Raw genomic sequence first — 13,249 nt, 5'->3', positions numbered from 1 at the left:
GGCCCCGTATACCCCTTACATAACGGGCTGTAAATGTAGACTAAATGTGCCATCACGCTGATCAGTTCAACATCCCATACATGCATCATTATCATACAGACCGCTTGATTTCTAGAACTAGCATTTAGGCTGCTTATGTTATTTCAGTTGGTCAGGTTAGTTAGTCAAAATCAATCAATGTCAACGTCCAACTGGTTACATTACAAGTGGGTTATGGGATTATGTGCAGGTGGAAGGGTGTCAGTTATGTCCCACCTGGCATCAATAATTAACAGTTTCTGCCTCTTGTGTCACTGTACTTTGTGCATTTTGATGAAAGGGCATTTTTATTCTTATAATAATAATAATAATAATAACAGGCATGGTTGCAAAATTTGTTGTCTTGTGCAAACTGATGGATTCCGAAAATAAAATGCTTCTGGTTTCTTGAAAATGCCTGCACACACCACTGTTTGCACATGACTTTATAATAGCTAGCTGGAAGTGGGTGTTGCCTGTGTCCGGCACATCTATGTATTTCAATGTCCCTGCTGCACTCATTAGTACTACAGATGCTTTAATGCTTTTTCCACATCGGAAAACCTATTCTCCCCCAGCAGTTATAGAATATTATCCTAAAATCATAATAACATTTACGTAGCTTTACTGAGGGACATGTAGGTGAAGAAAGTAAGAACTTTTCTACACCATTCTATCATTGTGACATCACTAAGTAGGTTATGTTACTTTGCCAGTAGAGAAACAGACACCCAGCTGTAGACAAGACAAACGTTATTTAAAGCGCTATATTGACATCTGGTGGCGAGATGTGAAAGCTCACCTCAGTATCAGGTTGAAAGGGCTCAGTCAACCATTTATAACTAAAACATGGTAACACTGATTTAGGCTTATCTTTTTCTCATTTTTATTTTTTTTCCACCATCATTTATATCCTATCTAATTTTGAAATAAATAGATAAGATTGGTCATCTAAGAAATTACTATTCACATACACTAAAATGGTGCAGACTGTGAGTAATTCCCACCTTAATGTATTAAACTGGAGAGAGCTAGATTGGTAGTGTGGTTGAAAAACATTTTTGTTATATTTGTTGAACTTCTCTTTATATTACAGCTAGGCTATCAATAAATCAAATGCTTCGACAAAAATAAATAAAAAAGAATCACTTAGGCCTTTCTGTGGCTGTGCTGTCTACTACCTGCCTGCCTACCTGGCTTGACATCTGTGAGTACTAACAACAGTCCTGTTCGTTGTTTACGTTCATGTTCATAATGACATGTTTGGGGGAGTGGCTTTAGAGGCCTGAGCAGACAGACTGTCGGTGTTGTTTTGACTTTTTTGCTAGATTTGGTGACTTTTGGAGCTGGTGCTGATGGCTACTTTCATTGGAAGTTAGTTGGCAACGCTGAACTCTGGTTTTTCAGTTGTTGTTTTTAAATCTAGTTTAGGCTATGCTTGCTAGTTTCCCAACATTATTGACCCCTTAACCTCTGCCCATAAGCTTGGGAAATGAAAGGCCAGACTGTAGCTAGACCAGAAAGAGGAAACATGAGTGTTGTGACATAAATATTTGCAGATAAAATATTTACAGTTACCAAAATTATTACAGTGCACTGGAATAATTTGATTTAATAATAATAATAATAATTATTATTAATAATAATAAAATAAATCATTTAAGTCATTTAATGACATGAGCATATTTTCTCATTAGCACTTAAAACTCAGCCTACCTTTTATTATATATATTTTTTTTTCATGTATTTATACATTTATTTCATGATCTGTAGTGTGTTATATTTATATATATATATATATATATATATATTATAACCAACCCATGGCGTCATGTTATGTTACACTAGTTGGCCTGCTTATCTCTACCTTCTTTTTTAAACAAAAGAACATAATTCACATTCAGTGTAACAATAACAAAAGAGCCAGGGGTGTCGCTGTTGAAGCATTTTAATTAGAATTTATTGAATAATGGATTTTTTTTTTTCAAAGAAGAGAGAAAAATATTTTATAAATGATACTGAGATTTGGTAATGGTTTATTTCAGACAATTACTCATTTTAAGATTTTGGTCTCCCTTTTGCCTCTATGGATCAGCCTCCACTGGTATGTTAGTATGTTGTCTATTCTATGACACATGTGAATAATGCTCTCTTGAGAACTAAACGTAAGTACTGTTATAACCACTTTTTTGTTGTTGTTTTTTTCATTTGTATAATTTGAATCTATTTTTTATTGCTTTTTCCTCTGTATCTCCCTAACTCTGGGGAGGTCATTATCATGTGCTGCATGGAACCATATTGCAGATCAGTGACTCATCACAGTCTGGATGTTCCGTGAAATAAGTTCCTAAATCATTGCCAGAAATTCAGATCACAATAGTGACTCACACAGAAACTGTACAGAATAGGTTGCTTGAGGTTGCAGCAGAGAGCCATGAGTATATGTCACTGCCCTCTGGTGGCTGACATACACCTAGCATCTCTCTCTGTTCTGACTGAGGCCCTTGGAGCCAGTCTTCTTCACTGACTTGTAGTCTACGGTATAGATTAAGGATTTACTCTAACTCTCTTTGACATCTCTTTGTTTCCGCTCTCATACTGGATCACTCTGAACAGTGTATGAGAGCAGACTCTTTAATAGGCTAGAGAAAGCTGAAGGACGTTTTCTTTTTTTTTGCAAAGAGATCTGACAGATGGATAGCTCACAAACAGGATTTTGTGGTATATCTAGCAAAGCAATTTCCCCTTCCCTTTAGCCAGAGTACAGTTAATTTTTCATAGCCGGGGCTGCTGTTGGTGGTTGCAGAGTGAATTTAACATCCATTTTCCTACAATATCCAGGGCCTGTCACTTTGGAGCAGGAGCTTTATTTCATGCACTGATACATGCTGCCATCTCCTCTAACTGACACACTCTCACAGTGATCTCTGGCAGAGCCGGGGAAACAGAATGGCTACCTATTAAATGTACATGTGCCTGCCTCTCCAAATAGAAAACGCTGAGATGTGAGAAGTTGAGCCACAGCTACAGTAATTGAATGCCTCTGTGCATATGAATGCAATTTTGCGGGCGAAAGTGGCATAAAGAGATTGTGATGATAAGGTTTGATTTGCATGTAAATTGTTTTCTTTTTTTTTTGCCTCCGTTGAATGCTTAAGCTCCGTCTAAATTGAAGCACCACACAATGTGTGTGCGTGTTTTGATGAAACACTGTTGGCTTTTTTTAAAAAAAAAAATGTGTCTTGTTGCTGTTGATTGCAAGAGCATCTCTTCCATTTGTATTTGTTTGTTGCTGCGATGGCTGATTTAAACATAATCATGGTTGTATGCAATGCTTTAGCTGATTTGTAGTTCAACGTTTTCACCTTCATTATGGACAATTTCTTGTTAGTTTGAATGACTTTCAGGGATTTCTACATGTAATACACATTCTACTTAAAGGTGCAGTGTGTAGGATTTTGCATCGAGTGTTGTGGTTGCAGATTGCAACCAACTGAATACCTCTTCGCTCACTCCTCTCTTTCCAAGACTGCGGTAACGTGAGCCGCTGAGTGCAAAACTGCGGTAACGCCGTTTGACTCGCTTAGATGCCATCCTTACCATAATAACTCTACTTTAGGAGCAATGGAAGTCAGAAGGCGGCTGGCGGTACCACGGTTTTGCACTCTGTGGCTCACGTCACCGCAGCTTTACAAGCATATCGGATCTACAGTGGCCTTCAGGTAATGTAAAAACGCGTAAGACTCTCTCTATAGCCAGAGTTTGGCTGTGCTACATGGCGGAGCAGCATGGCGGACTCTGTGATGAGGACCCACATCCTATGTAGATATGAAGGGTTCATACTACGCTAACGAAAACATAATGACTCTTAGTTTCACGTGATTATACATTAATGAAAACATCGTTATATTCTATTTCTGCTGATAGATCCCCCGAAATGTTCTACTCCGTTCCTTTAAAGATGCTGCAATTTGCTTGCTCTGGTCCGACACCACACAAACTCATGTCATTAATTATGGGGATGAGTGGCTTCCTCCAGCATGCCAGCATGGCCTCCTCTTGCGACTGGGAGTGGGACATTCTGGACATGAAGAGGCCAGGCGTATCATGGCTCTCCAGCTGGCTCTGGATCTTCAGGCCCACTGATTGACCCCAGTCCAGCTGAACAGACCGTAGCCCTGGATGTCACCCTCTTCCCTCACCCCGGGCCCACTGGCTCCCTGCAAGGACCCAGACAGATTCTCTGATGGGTCATCAAACCAAACTGCCTGTATGGTTGGCTAGCACCAAGGTCATGAATGACAAATATCACAGTCCCACTGCTCTCCTCTCACTCCGACTCCGAGTGCTTGAGAGGATGGAGTGTGTAGTGCTGGCTTGAATACATAGTTAGCCTGGGTGTGTAGTTAACACTGACACTGAGTGGTTTAGAATCAGCCTATTGGCATTGTTTGTTTTATGTGCTTTGCAGGAGTAATTAAGCAATGGTTGCTGAGTAAATGAATGCAGCAACAGCCCTGTCAATAAATCTGTTTCAAGATAACTTAATTTGGCTAAGCACTGTGTTACAGAATGCGGTGACACATATTATATCACCCGGTTTGAAACATTCTGATGATGAATTATTGAACATAAATCCATTATCTTGAACATATTTTATTTATGAACGCACTGAGACACTGGAGGACTTTAACACTGCAGGGTAATTATTGTTCCGCGTTGTGTCACCACTCTTCTCTCAGATGCAACTGCCAGAGCAAACTGCGATGAATCAAAGAATCGCAAGGTTTTGATTGACATTGTGCGTGTGTGCACAAGGCCCAAAGCGACATTAGCCCAATTGCTTTATTTAATGCTTTCTCCCACATTCTGTTTCTCTTTTAGCGCGCCTTGTAAACACTGATGCAATAATGCATTCCATTATACAGAGGAGAGGAGACGAGTGTCTCTCGTGGCTCCTCTCCATCTCAATAATAGGTCAACAGCTGTATTTAAAAAATTAATCACATTCTTGGCAGTTGCAAAGGTTAGCCGCGACGCTCCGAGATGCAATATTGGAAGGCTCAGATCAGCAGCGAATCTCGACGGAGATGAGGAAGAGTTGCCTTTGATGAGTACAGCATGTAAATGATTTGTGTGTGTTTATAGGACACGGGGCTGGCCCTGCCTCACTCCAAGACGGCGGTGTCGGCACCACTCTGTGGCAGAGGCTGGCAACAGCAGATGGAAATGAGCAAGAGAGGGGAGGGCTGACCCCGCTACAGCACTTCACAGTTTGTACTCTCTTTTTCCTCTCCCAGTCTAGCTCTGTTTTCACTTTTCCGTTTTTGAGTCTTAATTTCTTAATTCTGGGACCTCTTTTCTTAATTTTGCTGCCTTTTTTCTTGTATGTAGACTAGTCCACTTATATTTAAAGCAGCAGTGGATAGAATTGGAGCAATTCAATTATTTTGATAATCGATTATCGACTTAGATAATGAATCATTTTTTAAGAAACAATAGTAAAAAGTCTCTGATTCCAGCTTCTTGAATGTGAATCTTTTCTGGTTTCTTTACTCCTCTATGACAGTAAACTGAATATCTTTGAGTTGTGGACAAAACAAGACATTTGAGGACGTCATCTTGGGCTCTGAGAAACATTGATCGACATTTTTCACCATTTTCGGATATTTTATAGACCAAACTACTAATCGATTAATCTGGAAAATAATCAACAGCTTAATCGACAATGAAAATAATCGTTAGTTGCAGCCCTAAATGTGAGCTCTGACTTTTTGTTATCACAGCTCAGGACAGCTAAACAGCTTGTTTGTTAATGCTATGTTTCCTGATGGAGACACTATTGGCCTGTCAGTGTGATCTTAAGAAATTGATGCCGTTCTCACATCAAAAACATATTACTCTCAAAGACTATCTCGAGGTACGAGGACACGCAGATGAATTATGAATGTCCATCTTGGATTGCTTTTAGTAATTCTGAAATATTCACAGTGGTAATTTGGGAGTGCGGCGGCTCTTGCTTGTTGTGTGCAGGCTGACACTCGGGGATGAATTCTTCAGTGGTGATCTGATTTTGCCATCACAGTAAATGGATAGCCTTGATAAGTCAGGGACATTGCTACCTGGATTGTTAAAATGAAACACTACATGATGCAAGTGAGTGAAAGGAGTGTTGAAATGCTGCCGTCTGTCTGGTGCTCCTGACAGTTCAGAGAGCTGTGCCGCAGATGAGCTATTATGTTGTTTGCACATGTCGGGAAGCTTCTGTCTGTCTACTAGTCACTTTTAGCATTATGAATTAATAAACCCTACAATAATTATTAGTTCACCCCGATGTTCACCCATCCTTATCTGGAAAGAGTTTGGCTCATAATCTGAGGGTCCCACCTCAGCCAGAGTTCATACATTAACACCAGCTTTTTTATGCTAATGCTGATGTTTCTACCTCGGAGTGTAATTAGGAACGAGAAAACAATCAGAAGATAAATAATTGTCTATTAAAAAGAAAATGAGAATAGTGTTGAGAGCCTTCGGGAAATCAGATTCACTATCGTTTCCTTTCACTCGTTAAAAGAAGACGACGACCAGGCCTGGCAACTCCTTCCTGTCTCCTTCTGCTTTAAAGCTGCCTATAGCCTCCTTTTGACATAATTTCATTGTCATGCAGTGTCCTTACTTGGAAAACCTAGGTTATCATTTCATTTTAATAAATACTAGGGCTGTCAAAGTTAACACAATTATAACATGTTAACGCAAATGCGATATAACACCACCAATTTCTTTAATGCATTAACACAACTTGCAATTTTTAGATGGTAGTGGGCTCAATTTTAAAGCTAGAGTGAAAATACTGGTATCATATGAAACTGGAAAACCTAAGGAATCCATTGGTACCATCCATGTCATACTAACTCGCAAAGGAGGCAAAATAACACTCCAAGCTTATGCTAAATTTTGGCGAGGAAAAACTGTCATGTTCATTTTCAAAGGGGTCCCTTGACCTCTGACCTCAAGATATGTGAATGAAAATGGGTTCTATGGGTACCCATGAGTCTCCCCTTTACAGACATGCCCACTTTATGATAATCACATGCAGTTTTGGGCAAGTAATAGTCAAGTCAGCACACTGACATGCTGACAGTTGTTGTTGCCTGTTGGGCTTGAGTTTGCCATGTTATGATTTGAGCATATTTGTTATGCTAAATGCAGTACCTGTGAGGGTTTTTTGGCAATAGTTGTCATTGTTTTATGTTGTTATACATATATTTACATAAATCAAGCATATTTGCCCACTCCCATGTTGATAAGAGTATTAAATACTTGACAAATCTCCCTTTTAAGGTACATTTTGAACAGATGAAAAATGTGTGATTAATTGCAATTAACTATGGACAATCATGCGATTAATCGCGATTAAATATTTTAATTGGTTGACAGCCCTAATAAATGCATAAAGTTTTGGGGAAGATGCTGCAGTCAGTCAGGTGAGGTCTCGAGCAACTTGTTCCTTCATTCAGGGAAAGTGTAATACACCCAGGTAAGCAGCTTTAATCTGATTTGAGCAGCAAACAGACTAACAGGATTTGATTAGATTTGATGCCTATCTGTTGGCATACCTGCGTTACGTAAAACAGCAAATTTCAACAGCTGGCTTTAATTTTTTTCTTCAAACATCAGTCCCATTTGAAGTGGCTCAAACAAATCCCCACAGTCACCTTACCTAACCTGCTTCCTGGAAGATAACGCAGTAATGCCTTTAAAGCTCAATAAGGCCATTCATTGTTATGGTTTTGGGCCCACCGTCACAAATTCCAGACAAAAGTGAATTTCCTATTCCCTGTCAATAACAAGCTCGATGTCACCTCTGAAGGTGAGGGAGCATGATTCAATAAAGTTTTCTCTCTTTTTTCTCTTTGACCCCTGGTCACCTTGTTAGTAAGAGAGAGTTGAATTACCGACAGGCTTCCTAGAAACACACCAGACTGACTGTCTTTCATAAACCTCTGACAACAGATTTTCCACTGTTGAAAGATGCGTTTAAGGTTCATGCACTTCTTAAAGGGACAATAGATACAAATGTTACTTCCACATAGCAAACAATAACCATAACATATTTGCAAGGGTTGATTCCATACAACTAAAATTGGGTTTGTATTACTGCTTCACACTTTTAGCATTAGTAACGCTTTATCTAACCATGAGTCCAGAGTCTAGACCAGTGATTCTCAAAGTGGGGTCCGTGGCACTATGTCTGGGGATCCACAAAATAAATTACTATAAATTATAAAACTGTGCTGTATCATTAAAAAAGTGCATATCTACAGATGGGGACCATTTGCACCAATAAAACAATCATATTGTGTCCATTACTCCCATCCACGTTAGCTTTGGGCCAATATAAACTCTGATATAATTGTATCACACAGAAATAAGTTCATTATTTTTAAGTGGAAGCACTTGCTGAATGACAGCTTAAGACTGGTAAGTTTAAATGTCTGTATTTATTAGGACTACTGTACTGTTCATTTTCCAAAAGCTTTGACGATCAATTACTTGAAAAGTGTGAATGCTGTCAAGTTCAGTCCAAATGCAATTTTAATAAAACGACCTTCTGTTATAGTATATACTGTAAGTGGTATTAACATGATTCAAATTGAAATGTGTTTCTGTTTATCACTATGAAACAGGTCTGAAGTATTTAGGTTGAAAAGCTTTAGAATACAAACAGTTCCAATGGTATCCAAGAGTCCAAATGGTAGTAAGCATTATGCTTAATCTGTGTTACGATTATGAAGGGGTCCTTGGAAAATGTTCTCCCTTGTAAGGGGTCCGTGAAAAGTTTGAAAACCCCTGGTCTAGACTGTGCTGCATGAAAACAGCTTTGTTGTGTGATGCAGCGGCGGAGGCGTGCCGATGTATGAGCCAGTGTTCTGTTCTGTGGAAGCCGTGCCTCCTTCTATTGCTGCTACCTGTGATCTGAGTCTTGTAGGGTCCGTGTCTGCAGCCCATAAACCCCCTGTGTTCTAAGTACCGGATAGCATGCACGCCGCCGCCGTCCGTGTTTGCAGGATATTGAAAAAGACCTTTGTCAGGAAGCTGAGGCCCACTGGTCATTGGGGAGCGGCGATCATGCTGCTCCAAATTACCATATCACCTTTCTCTATTCATCCTAATAAACAACAAAGTCAGAATGTCTGATGGGTGACACTCATACAATGGGCTCTTTTGCTTTAAAAGAAGTAGCATAAGAAGAATAATCTCCTGGTTTGATTTTCCACCAGAGTGTATTTATTGCCATATGAAATAATATAACACATGGCAGGCGGTAACATATCTTCCTGAGTGCATTGTTTGCAGAATTGAAATATGAATAGAAATGAATCAATGCACAAGGTAGCGCTGTTGCTATTACCATGCAATCCAGATAGATGGCTTACATTTAATTTATATAATATTCCCCGTAGAATCATTTTTATTATTACGGTAGAAATATTTGGCCTATAAAGAAATTAACTTTGTCTCTTTGCTAAGTACACCAATGCATCAAGCCATTATCTCTGTGATAGATGAATCATATTTGATATTACGCAAGACAAATGTATTCATATTGCATATTTTTCTAATTCTTTTCCTGTCTGACCATCTGTGTGTGTTACGTCTTACCAAGATTAATCCGCTGATCCTATTGGGATGGAGGGCAGGTGTTTTTTTGTTTTTTTCTCCCTAACACACAGTAGTAAGTAAGAGCTGATATCAAAGCCTAATCCACCACATTATATTTTAGATCTTTGTAATGTATCAGGGACAGTGATTTCCACAACCGGGCCATATTGAGACCTGATTTGTTCTGTATTATCCAGAAAAGTCATAATGTAGAGCATCGTGAATATCACTGACATATGAAATATTACTTTGTGTCCTTGGATCAGTGTGCTAAATCATTTAAGCAGAATAACCCTTGGCTGGATTAGAGGCAGGAGGGTGAACCAGGGGGAGAGACAAAGGCCAAAGGTTGCCCTCCGACATGGCCACTGTTGACCCAAATTCCATCTATCCTCAGCTACAAAGGTCCGATGATTATTTTTCCAGGAAATTGCAGCATTTGATCTCACCTACACCTCCTTTCTTTACTTAAGTGGCTCTGGGTTAGGTGTGATTGAAGTCAGACGATGATTTACAGAGACAACACTCAACCCGGCACGCTGTTCGGCCCTGTTACAGCCACTGTCTTACATGTGCCCTCCTAAATTCACTTATGTAGAACACATTGTGTTTCCCAAGGCGTTAGACGGGACGAGTGGATGCACAGACAGATTGCAAACTAGTGTTAATGATCGACCTGTCAGGCAGAATCTGTATTACTTAATCTCCCGGTCCTGCTGTACACGATCAAAGCAATGCAAATGCAATGGGGTATTGATTTCTACAGCATCCCCTTGCACTTATATTCCTTCTTTTTACTGCTACCCACAGCTGCACCCACATCTCTAACACCAGAACTATTGGCATTTAGACAACGTGGAACAACAGAAGCTGGTCTTTTCTATGTTTTAGTTCACGTTGAAATATGTTTTTGCATGATGTTTAGCAAAGATTCAAGTGATGATATCTTATTTGATGTTTTTCTGTAAGTACAGTCAACTAATGGTTTTGCAAAGACGGTGGTGCGCATAGACGCAGCGGCTTGGCGCTCTCCTTTCTGCACCTAGTTATTCCTTTGTACAAATTTATTAGTGTATTTAGAACTGTATTTATTGTTTTACTTGTGTATATAGAGCCATTACAACTGCAACGTGCAATATCTGATTTGCAATATCTGATGTGCAAAATCTTATGGTTTTTATAGGTCAAGCAAATACACATTTTTCTATTTATAATATATCTTTATTTTTTCTTTATTTGTACTCCAGAACGGCCAAACCAAACACTGGCTCTATATAGGGCATACGGGACATACGTAGCTTGGCATACGGGAGAGTTTTTAGTTGGTTGCAATCCGTAACCTCATCGCTAGATGCTGCAAGATCCTACTCACTGCACCTTTAAATCTGTGTATCTCATTGCGGATATGAAACTTGTCAATTGCAGATCAAGGGATTAAAGAGGATACAGAGCTGAAACAGATGGTTTGCTATAATGTGGCCTAAATGTTAATCCTGTCAACCTTTCACAAAGCCAGCTGTGATTGATACATTATGACATATTGTAAAAGTTATATTCCGTGTGATGTTGATTGTCACCTCTGTGCTCTCTAAAACCCTGTCCTCACAAATGATAGGTTGTCTCCCCAAAAAAACAGCACATTATAGTGAGTGAACTGTAATTGACGCTGTTTTGATCAAGAAGTCTGTCCAAATCTGGTTAAAACCCTTGTTACTGCTCGTGAAGAATGTGACTGGACAGCAGTGAAACCCATTTAAAGTCCCATTCTTGAAATGTGAGCAGCCACAGTGAACTCTCTGTCACAATGAAACACGGTGATTAAGACAGCCAGTGGGAGATGAAAATGAATTCCCTCAGCTCCGAGGAGGTGTTGTATGGGATTGTCACAGGTCACCCTCCAGGCGTCTGGCGCCTTTTGCAAAGTAATTCATTCCAAGGCATTATCCCAATAATGATAGATTTCAAGCGTTATGAATTGGGATGTTTCCTCACACAAGACTTTAAATGATATTTAGGTAAAAGGTCTAAGGATCATTAGCCTTTTGTTAAATTCCTCACGTGCTGACTTGAGATTCTGTTTAATCTCCATAAGCAATTTGTGACATAGAAAGACAGATGTCTTGGCAGGCCTTTGTCTTATAAATTAACCACAACTAAAACTGTTATCTTATTTATTTTCTTTAAAAAAAAAAATTCTTTCTTTATCTTTAATTAGTTTAAATGTCACTAATGAAATTCAAATTCATGCTGGACTCCTTCAACCTGCTATAACTTTTTTTGGCCACTGGGTGGCAGCAGAATCAAGCTGTAAACACATTGATATATTATTGATTATTACCACCTTTTAAGTTGATGTAGCAAACAGTTGCTTATTTACACATCGAGCAGATATGGAGAAACACTAAAACTGTTAAGAGTTGTGTTTCTGTCCAGTTGGCCAAAGTAAGTACAAATTTCATTACCTTTATCTTTGGTTTGGTTTCAACCAACACTTGAGGGGGAAAATATCTGGCTCTTTAGCTGCTGAATGCTCCACTACATTCACCAGCTACTCGCCTGCCGTGTGGTGCAGGACAGGTAATGTACAGTAAGTTTTTAGAGTATTTTTGGTGAAAACAGCTGCCTGCTGTGGCCGAAAATCTGCAGAGTTGAGTGATAATTCTCTGCGGTTTCGTTAGGGACTCCTCCAAAATTATTGATTATAGCTGCTTTGAATTGCTGCCCAAGGCTTTTAAAACTAATGTCAAAAGTGATATAATATGCTACAGTATGTGTAAATCCATGACAGTTTACTATAGCAACGTAAAAGCTTTCCATTGTCAGGCATTACTAAACCTTTAAAAAACATTATTTCATAGTAAATTTGTCAGACTCAATCTTTCCCTCAGCACATTTTTACTGATACAGAAGTTACCAATGAATGGCTTGGACATTTTTTTTAACGTGGCAAAGTCTTCATGTAAGTAAAAGTAGGGAGCAAAAATCGATCCAGTGTTCCACCTTTTTTATCACACTTGGATTGAGTCATCCACTTTTTATCATTTGTCAAGTTTTCATTATCGCTTTGATGATGCATTACTTCCACATAATAAATGGAATTTGATTTTATGTTGTACCCCTTATGTCACCTGTTTATATAGTATGCAGTTTGCCTGGAATATAATCCCCTTTTATGCCAGTGATCTTCCTTTTATATCAGATTCTGCAAGCAGAGTATTTGTGAAATACAGTAATGTGCTGTGTGTTGGGGAAATAAGAATGCAGAATACTATAGGATGATTTATTGTCTTCTATTTGCAAATTAAACTACTTATCAAAACTACCTTTTATTTAGTTTGCTGCAGATTGAATTGATTCAGTAAAATATGATCAAAAAGAAACGGTAAAGAATGTTTCAGACTAAAAGCACATATTATGTTACATTGCTGTTTATTGGTCCCGTATGATTGTAGGCCTTTTCAGCAACGCTGTCTGCTCAACTCACACCCAAATAGTGGCTGTGCTTGTGTGTGGATGGCACCCTTCAGTTTTCTAATTGATGACTACTGGGTGCTGTCGGACGGAAGCA

Source organism: Sebastes umbrosus, chromosome 2 (genome assembly GCF_015220745.1).
Source record: "Sebastes umbrosus isolate fSebUmb1 chromosome 2, fSebUmb1.pri, whole genome shotgun sequence".
Lineage (NCBI taxonomy): Eukaryota > Metazoa > Chordata > Actinopteri > Perciformes > Sebastidae > Sebastes > Sebastes umbrosus.
This window is presented reverse-complemented; position numbering follows the sequence as displayed.